The 10635-nt window shown below is 33.9% G+C and overlaps 1 protein-coding gene across 2 annotated transcripts in view; it reads left to right on the top strand.

Moving 5' to 3' along the window:
- The first annotated feature begins 9020 nt into the window (after nucleotides 1–9020).
- Nucleotides 9021–10635, top strand: part of LOC110873510 (disease resistance protein At4g27190) — a 49877-nt gene continuing 48262 nt past the window's right edge. For both annotated transcript variants that reach the window (XM_022122457.2, XM_022122451.2), the window contains exons 1-2: nucleotides 9021–9157; nucleotides 10361–10415. The gene's annotated coding sequence lies outside the window, so the exon portion shown is untranslated. The remainder of the gene's footprint in view (nucleotides 9158–10360; nucleotides 10416–10635) is intronic.

Raw genomic sequence — 10635 nt, 5'->3', positions numbered from 1 at the left:
TTACTTTAACTGAACAAACCACTGTGAACTCGCTCAACTAGTTGTTGACTCTCTGATACATGCCTTGCAGGACCTTAGGTACATATGGAGCTTGCACAGGGAGGAACAGGTCGTTGTGGGGCATGGATCTTGGATGCCATGTTAAACTTTATAACACTTGAACGTGTTACTTACATTGGGTTTTCATATTATGCTTCTGCTACTTAAACTATGTTGCTTGAACACCTTTCATATTGTGGGTTGATATACATTTACGTTTACTAATTACTTATATGTTCAATATGATTGGTGGCTTGATCCTGGTCATGTCACGCCTCCAAGCGGTAGTACTCCGCGTGTGGATTTTGGGGGTGTGACAACAAATTCCATAACAACAGTTGAAATCAATTTTGAATGAAGATAGTCATACCATAGTTACCAGACCTGTTTCCAGATCTGGAAACTATGAGTGATTCGTGCATGACATTACTTGTTGTTTGAAATTTGTGAATCTTATGACATCTTGGTTGTTTTACAGAGTATCAGTTTTATCATTTTGAACATGATTTCTCGTTGCTCTGTTTTTCAACTAAATACAATCAACCTTAGTATCAATGAATTTTGAGCTGAATTGTTATGTCAAATTGATTGTTAGATCGAATTTGACTGTCCGGGCTCTGATACCAATTGTTAGGATCGGAGGCTGTCATGATTGTGCTTGTTTGTATAAATTTGACAAATCAATGAATATAAAATATGATTAAGTGCAGCGGAAATGAAAACAAACTTTGTAAGCACAATCAAAGTGGGAAATAGTTTGATAAACAGATGCTTCTCATTAAGTTGAATGATTCAATTACAAATCAAATGATTACAAACATGCTTACAGAACTAAGCTCCCCCTCAGCCTGATACTCCAAGGTTGGTTGCACAAGATGAAAGGATTGGACTGGAGAAGAAGAATCCACTCAGTAAATCAAATGTAACAGTACAGGGTACTGTTCCATTTATAGGCAAACCAAACCACTGAGGCATCTCAGCTGACGTCACCATGAAAGTGACATCTAACAACCTAACAACCTATAAACATTGTTCTATACAAACTACTGATGTTTAACAACTGATTATAAGTACAATACAAAACAAGAGATAACTACTGCTTCACGTTCCGCTGTTGTAGCCTGAGCACTGATGTTGAGCATCAGTGCTTTCTTCAAAGGTGATCAGTCCTTGAATGGGCAGTGCTTGTGTCTTCAGCAGTACTTAGGAAACAACAGTAGATAGAGCAACAGTGTTTGTCTTCAGCAGTCTTTAGAGTTTCATCAGTGTTTGGTTCAGCAGTTGTTATAGTGAGCAGTACTTCAGATCCATCAGCTGTTAGATTACCACTGTCAAGGGGAAAGCAAAGCGTAAACAGCTGCTTATTCTGAATCCACTATTGTGATCCGGTTTTGGCTTTCATTATCTGTTCCTCTGGTAGGTTCAATCCCAACACTGTTCAGTTCCAAACTTCTCTCCTACCAAATTTAACAACTTATTAATTTGTTCAGAAGTAAATGGTAAATCAGCAGACACATTTGATTTATTATTAGACACATTAGATTTACCACTTTGACCTCCTGATCTTTTCTTAAAGCCAGGAGGATACCTAATTAACTCAAAAAATCTGTCAACGGGATGACCAAGCATATTACATTTTGTACATTTTAAGTTTGGATTAGGACCTCTAGTTATCCTTCTTTTAGGATCAAAAGCCTGATTTGTTTTAGAAGCAAAAGACACATTTTGACCCTTAGAACCACCACTAGTAATCCTATGTGACTCCTCCCTAGAAACCACAGCAAAGGCAACCTTGACAGATGAAAAAGGACTCTCTTGTTAACAAGTTAGTTCTCACAAGTTGATAAATATCATCAAGACCCATGAGAAACTGCATAAGTTTTATTAATATTGAAAAATCATTGTAATTTTTTGCTGCTTTACAAGAACAAGTGGGTAGTTTGAGCATAGCATCAAACTATTTCCACATTGTTGTTAACCTATTATAATAGTCTGCAACAGAACTCCCCTTTTGTGAAATAACATTTATCTTTTTATAAAGGTCATACACGACAGCCCCGTCCACCTTGTCATAGGTTTTCTTAAGATCATCCTAAACCTCTGAGGCATATTTAGAAAAAAACTTGACCCAAAAACAACTCCTCAGAGACTGAGTTTAATAACCAAGTTAAAACTATTGAATTGCATCTATCCCACTGATTAGCTAGAACATGATCATCAGTAGATCTCTCACATTTACCCTCATTGAACCCAAACTTATTCTTGGCTTCTAGTACAAGTTTCATTGCACTAGACCAAACAGAGTAATTCCGAGTACCTTTCACCTTGATACTAACTATGGTCAAACTACTAGAATCACTAGGGTGCAAGTATACTGGGTCCCCAATGTCCAGTTTGCTGATTAGGGTCTGAGAAGTACTAGCATCACCCATAATCAACAGTAACAGACAAACAAAATCACAACAAACAGAAGATAGCAACAATAGCATAAAGAATCCTAACAACAGCGAAGCTGTGTAAGGGTCAAGATTCCAGGTTCGTCACTCAATGGTGCGTGGACAAGCCTTTACACAGGAGCCAACACTACACAGTCTATGAACAGAACAAGATAGAATAACAACACAATAAAAAACAAAAAACCAGACAAATGCAATAGATAACAAGTAGACTCGATCAAGGCCGACCCACACTACTCCGGTAACAAGAGATGCCTAGACACAACAACAATATGATGCAAAAACAGAACAAAAGTAAAAAGAGATAGGAGATAGTAAGAATCTCACCAAAGCCTCTGCAATAGATCAGATCTGTAACCTTCTAGGGTTACTAGATACTGATCAAAAAAGCCTCGAACAAGATCAGGTTGGTTTGCCCTATAACTTTCAAGAGTTATAAAGACCAACGTAGATCCCAAGAACAATTCCAAGCTCCAAGATCTCTGAGTGAATCTCCAAACAACTTGCAAACTCTAGATTAGGGTTTCTTCTTCCAGATCATGACACGAGTCCCAATAATCTTCAACGACTCAGATCTCACCAGATCTTACCACAACAACAAAGCCACTCCAATTTCTGAGCCTAGAAACACAAGAACCCCAAGAATCGAACGGAAATCAGAGAAGAACAGGACACAATCAAGAGCTACAGTGCTCTAATACCATGTAAAATGGTATGATATCAACACAGAACAAGATCTAACAGCAGAAATAGCGACAAAACATTGGAGAAATCTTATTATTAACCAACCCAAAAATCCCCAAACCAAACCCTAGATCTTATAATTGTAAGATCTTGATAACAGTAAAAAAATACATAGATCAACTGATGATAATCAGTTGATCTTAAGAAAGAAATATAGATAATATGATCACAACATATGATCAACAAAAGTCTAACAATATGAACAAAACCCTAACAGCTAAAAGAGAGAGAACAAGATGAAGAATGACTGCAAGAATTATCTAGAAACCCTAGATCACTCTTTTATACCATCAGTTTACCAATTTATACTCCAGCCCCTCTTGTCTTGTAACATTGACTCCACAAACCTTAGTGAAACACACTAGTTACACTTTAGCCCTCAGACAATATATCCTGTACACAAAATAGAAAGATAAGTATAATATACTATAAAGGCCACAAGAATTAGAGATTGACATATTTAACACATTTCAACAACACTCACAACACTACTTAACCTTGTAATGTTTGAATCACTATTTATGATGGTTTGGACACCCTATTGTATATGTTTGACGCACACTAATATTAACACGGGCATCAAAACCAATTACAACACTACCGTATATTTAAAGATATGTGTTACAGGTGAATACCTGTTTTTGTTGAAATTTGAAATAAAGAAATGCATGCAATTTCTTAATTTTAGTTCTTCTAACTTCTGTATATTTTTATATTTTAACTTCATATTAAGTGTAATCTTCCCACACAACATCTACCAATATTTGATCAAATTGACGTGCCAAAATCCTTCCTAGGTACGCTAAACATACATACACGTGATCATGTGTATGTATGTATGTTTGTAAAAGAAAGTTAACCTTTTTAGTAAGCGTATTGTCATGGAGTTATCTTTCGATACACGTGAGGTGTCCTCGGTTGCCTAGGGATAAGGCAATCCATCCCACTCTTGATCTGGGTCACTGGTTTCGTCCTGGCTTGGACTCATCAGGAAAGCGGCAACAACTCTCGACCAATCGAGCATTCATCGATTAGACACGACTAGGCACATACACTCTTCTAATCTGTTGAGGCCGCCTCTATAAAGTCCCGGACTAACCAATAAACCCAAAGGATTAAGTACAACCCTAGCAAAGCGATCTTCGAACATTTGGCCCGCGAGACTCTCCCACCACCATTTCATGAACGTTCTCATGCATGCTTGCAATCCCATGCTTGCTTGCAGCCTTGGACAATGCATATTCCTCGTAAGTTAAGCATGATTCACTATGATTGGGTAGGACACCCAGTAGCACAAAAACAATGATCTTCATCTGGATCGTTCAGTATATTAGGTCGGATTCCTTATTTGGTTTCGATATTCGACAATAGTTTCAGATTTACGGGGACTTGAAGATTGTAACAGCTTTCAATCTGTTTACAGCACTACTTGTACTGTTGCTGAATTGAATCTCGACGGGCTTCATTTATACTGTACTAGGGCAGCGCTCACGATCCCATACTCGCAGCGTACAAAGACCTTCCTCGAAATGCCCCATATTTGGTATTCTCCCACTGCCATTGTGTAACCATACTCTATATTTTAAGCACATTTTTGTTAAGAGTTCACATTTCAATGTATCCGAGGATCAACCTGACCTGATATCACTTGTCATGGAGTTATCTTTTAATCCCAGTGTGGCGTCCCCTGTAGCCTTGGAGTCATCAGGAGAGCGGCAACGACTCTTGACCAATAGTGCGTTCGTCGGTTAGACACGACTAGACACATACACTTTCCTACATCCGTTGAGATCGTCCTTGATAAAGTCCTGGACTAGCCAACAAACCAAAGTGTTCAAGTACAAAACCTAGCAAGGGGACCCTCGACATGTAACTCGTGACAATAGGAATGCTTTGAAGATATGACACATGTATATCTATGACTTTTAAAGGGAACTAGTTTTTTATGACGCGCGTTGCGGCGAAACCGAGCAAATGATAATGTAAAACAAACGTGATTTGAAAATAAAGCATGTTGTTTAGAAAGCCAAACCATTAGAACGGTTTAGTTTATCATCGTATCGTTTTATGATACTAAATAAATACTTTATTTAGAGTATAAGTTCATTTTAATAGAACTTATAACAGAATGTGGAGGAAAAATCAAGCACAATTACGAACTTAAGTTTTTAGAAAAAAAAATTATAAACGTAAATTATCAAAGAAATACCAAATTAATCGATAAAATAATATATGTTCTCAAAAAAGAAAAAAACAATTACTAAAAAATGGTATAGGAAATATATGGTTTCAAAAAAGGGAAAAAATAAAAATAGGTTATTAAAAGTAAATATAATAATAAACTATTATAATATATTAAATAAAAGAAAAAAACTATATACTATTATAAAAATAAAGTTACTATTCATCGTCCTTCGTTAACAATATTTACTAGGTTTTATTGATGTCGCGCGTTTCGGCGAAACAGAGCAAATGATAATATTAAAGAAACATTATTTGAAAATATATCATGTTGTTTCAAAAGCCAAACCAGCGGAATCAGTTTACTTTATAATCGTATAGTAAAAAACAATACAAACTAAATACTCTATTCTGAATACAACTTTATTTTTAACAATACTTATATCGGAATGTCCAGTGGAAAATAAGCATACTTAAGTTTTTATTAAAAAATTTAGCATACGAAAGTTATTAAAAAAATATTAAATTAATTAATTAAGGCAATATCTTTTAAAAAACGGAAAAAAAGAATTATGAAAAATAAAAAGTAAATGATAAAAGAAGATATCGTTAGAAAAAAAATATCTTTAGAAAAAAAAGAAAATATGTTAAAATTAAATATAATAATAATGTAGGATAATATTAAAAAATAAAATATTAAAAACTATATATTATTATAAATTTAAAATTACTATTAATCGTTGCTCAACAACAAAATATATATATATATATATATATATATATATATATTAGAATTAAATATAATAATAATGTAGAATAATATTAAAAAAATAAAATATTAAAAAAACTATGTATTATTATAAATTTAAAGTTACTATTCATCGTTGCTCAACAACTATATATATATATATATATATATATATATATATATATATATAGGTAAAGAATCCTGTAAAAAAGACCCAAAGTGTGAGAAAGGTAAGAAAGAATCTCAACCATTAGATCTTTTGATCTAATGGTTGAGATCAATAGGGACCAAATTGCAAATATTTTTGTTAATTTGGACTGAATTGAAATTTATAGGGGCAATTGTGTCTTTTTATCTTCATTTGTAAATCAAATCCCTGCAATTTCGTTCTCTCTCTCATACACACGATCACAATTTCTCTATCTCTTTTCTTCTTCCATGTTCAATCAACCGGAAGATTATATGTTTTATTTGTATGTCTGGTCTGTCTCCGGTCAATCAAGCGGCAACGGCGGTGGTCTGTCTCCGGTCAATTAAGCGGCAGCGGTGGTGGTCTGTCTCCGGTCAATCAAGCGGCAGCGGCGGTGGTCTGTCCGGCGATGATTATCTGTTATATTTGTATGTCTGGTCTGTCTCCGGTGTTGAATATGACGACAACCGGAGATGGAGGTTGACGGTGAATGTGATGAACGACGGCCGGAGAATGTCGGAGATGATGGATGGCAGCGGTGGTGGTCGTGCGATCTCTCTCTCTACATCGAACGGTGCCGGAAGTGGAGAAGATGATACAGAGGTGTTATATTTCTTTCAGTCATGGTGTTTATTTTCTTTTCTGAATGGTGTTATTTTCTTTTCTGAATTGTGTTATTTTTGTTTCTTAATGGTGTTATTTTGTTTCTGAATGGTGTTATTTTTTTTCTGAATGGTGTTATATTTATTTACTGAATGGTGTTATATTCTTGTACTGAATGGTGTTATATTATTGACTGAATGGTGTTATATTGTTTATTGAATGATGTTATTTTTTGTTTACTGGATGGGTTTTTTTTTTTTTTTTTTTTGTTTCTGAACGATGTTATTTTGTTTCTGAATGGTGTTATTTTGTTTCTGTATGGTGTTATTTTGTTTCTGAATGGTGTTATTTTTTGTTTACTGAATGGTGTTATATCTTGTACTGAATGGTGTTATTTTGTGTACTAAATGGTGTTATATTTTTGTTTACTGAATGGTGTTATATTATTTTCGTAAAAACACCATGAATTGAACTATGAATTTTTTTAAAACACCATGTCATGAACATGGCTCTGATTCTGTGAATGATGCAAAAAAAAAATTAAAATGAATGATGTTATGGACGGTTATATTCCTTAAATCAAGAATTTTCTCTCTCCAAATCCTTAAATCAAGGATTACCATATTTGAATTTGTTAATGCATTTACAATCTTACCATTTTTAATTAATTTAGATCTAATGGTTGAGATTCTTTCTTACCTTTCTCACACTTTTGGTCTTTTTTACAATAACTCCACCCTATATATATATATATATATATATATATATATATATATATATATATATATATATATATATATATATATATATATATATATATATATATATATAGGGTAAGGTTCATGCGAGAACCACCTTTATTGCGAGAACCGCGAGAACCAATGTGAACACAACCTAAAATAGCTAAAAAAACCTTAAAAAACCCTAAAAAAAACCTAACCCCCACCCCCCCCCCCCCCAAAAAAAAACCTAAACCCCCCCCCCAAAAAAAAAAAGAAAAAAACCTAACTCCCCCCCCCCAAGCTAAATGCTAAAAACTAAAACCCTCAAAAAACCTAAAAAAAACGTAACCCCCCCCACCCCCCCCCCCACCCAAAAAAAAAAACCTAAACCCCCCTCCCCCACCCCCCCAAAAAACCTAAACCCCCCCCCCCCCCCAAGCTAAAATGCTAAAAACTAAACCTTCAAAAAACCTAAAAAATCTAAAAAAATCAAAAAAATCAAAAAAAATCTAAAATTTTTTTTCTTATTTTTTTACTATTTTTTATAAAATTTTTTTTTTTGATACTAAAAGTAGCGATTTTTATATAAAAAATAGTAAAAAAATAAAAAAAAAATTTGGGTGTTTTTTAGATTTTTTAGGTATTACTGTTTGTGTTCACACTGGTTCTCGCGGTTCTCGCAATAAAGGGTGGTTCCTAACAGATCTTTGTCCTATATATATATATATATATATATATATATATAATGGTACTTGCTTAAATTTAACTAGAAGTTTTTTCTTGATTAGTGTAGCTAAAATTACGTGCACCACTACAAGGAAATGCCACATAACCCATTTTTTTTCATTTCACTTTGCCTCAATCTAAGAAAATGATTTAATCCAGTTAACTCCATTTAACCCTATTTTTAGTGGTTTTTGGTCTAAAAAAATAAAAGAATAATTAATTCAATCTCTTAAGATCTAGTTAACATATTCACAAATAACCTCTTTAACGCCCTTAACACAAGGAATGGATGGTTTGCTATGCCGGTTAACATGTCACGTCACCGTTAACACCCTATAGCCTAATGAATTAAACATACCATTGTTTTGATTTAATGAGGCAAGAATACTTGCCTAATAAAAACTTAACACAACATTGAATTACTATAAAGTTGACGAACTATTCTCATCAATTAAACTGAATTAAAACGGCGTCATATGAGTCTATGGTAAGGTTATGAAAAGGAAAAGGAAAAAGAAAAGAAACTTGAAGAATCTTTCCAGCTTTTTATAACTTGTGCAAGAGAAGTGACTTGCTATTATTTATAGGTACATTCCTTTGATGCAATACCTATACCAAACTTGTTAAACCCATACACCATCATAATTGGAGATCTACAAGCCCTTTGAACACTTTTAGGGTTGCTGCATATGTCACATCTTCAAGCTCTTTCATGCCAACAATAGAGGGGGCAGACTAGTGTACAATGGTAAAGATAAGTTGTTTAACAACTTCTTAGATTTTGTTGTTTTCATGTTTCCTTTCAATCTTTTCTGTCTGTATAAGCTTACTTTGAGGAATCTAAATAGAGCAATGAAAAACTTATATGTTGAGTTTTCATTAATTAAAATTTACGGTTTTTTATAATATCGAAATTTACGATTTTGATGTAACTTGGCAAGTATGAATGGAAATGATAATATTTCATTAACAATTACAAAACAAGTTATGTGGTGTCCTCAATGTTTGGGCTATGGTATGCATTTAAGATGTTTTAAAAAGGCTATGTAATTAAAGATCCAAAATGTATACATGTAAGGAACTCATGGAATATGCCTAGAAAAGAAAACCCATAGGGTTTGAGATCAGCGGAATAATTGATCCTCAATGTTCTTCTATCATATAAATGTTCCAAAACTTAAAATCAGATTCACTTGTGACTGCAACCACAACCTCGAGTTCTTGCGAGGGATCACCTATCATAATACGCTACTAAACAACCCGAGTATTTTTGTAAAATTGGGTTTGTGTTTTATAATTTGATTACTGTTTTTTTTTTTGGATATTTTGTATAATTTATGCATTCGTAAAATTAGTAAATTTTTATTTGTATATTTTTTAATTTGATTATTAATTTTAAACGGAAAACACATGAAAACAAAAATTTAAAAAGTTAAAAAATAAAAGCAGTGGCAAATCAATCGTTAGTTAGCGGTGGCATACCAATAGCAAAGCTGAGATCTGGCCGCTAAAATGGTTACAAAAATATCCATTTGTATGTAGTCGCAAAGTGGCCAAAAAGTTGGATTAGCCACAGACCTTTTTGTGACCACAATTTTCGAAGGAAACATCCTGTTTTTCTAGTAGCGATGCTTATAGTCATCTAGCATTCTACCTATGTATTTAACTGTTTTGGTACAATAAAAAAAGGCCCCTATCAATTTGCTTCCGATAAAATCTTGTAAGTTAATTCGGCCTTTTGTTTCATGATGTTAACTTGTAATTGGCTTCACTGATCAATGTTGCTTTGTGTCTCATAACATGGAAATGATAAAAGGAGTGTTTTGATCATTGTGATTAACTAATTGTATTCAAAAAGTCGTGTATGTATACATATTACATAATCTACCATGTACTTTAACTAATTACAATCTGTCTAATACTCATTATGTTATTTTATGTTGTTATATAGGTTTAGAGATAATGTGAGTTCATTTTACTGGAAGTTAATCAACTTACTTCAACAGGTATGTTCTCTTTCTATATATCATTTTTAGAGTATGTGTTATGGGGCGGCATGTGAGGGGCGGTATGCCTCTTCGCGCCTGCATAGCGCCGGCACACCGCCACGGAGGGCGCCATGGCTGGAAAAAATGGAGGAGGCGCGATGGTGATGGCGCCGCTACTCTTGTTCCTTTCCAAAATTCCACCAATCAGAAACAAGCAATTTTTTTTTATATTAATTAA

Source organism: Helianthus annuus, chromosome 1, assembly GCF_002127325.2.
Source record: "Helianthus annuus cultivar XRQ/B chromosome 1, HanXRQr2.0-SUNRISE, whole genome shotgun sequence".
NCBI lineage: Eukaryota > Viridiplantae > Streptophyta > Magnoliopsida > Asterales > Asteraceae > Helianthus > Helianthus annuus.
Note: the sequence above shows the minus strand (reverse complement) of the source record. Positions and strands in the feature narration are given on the sequence as shown.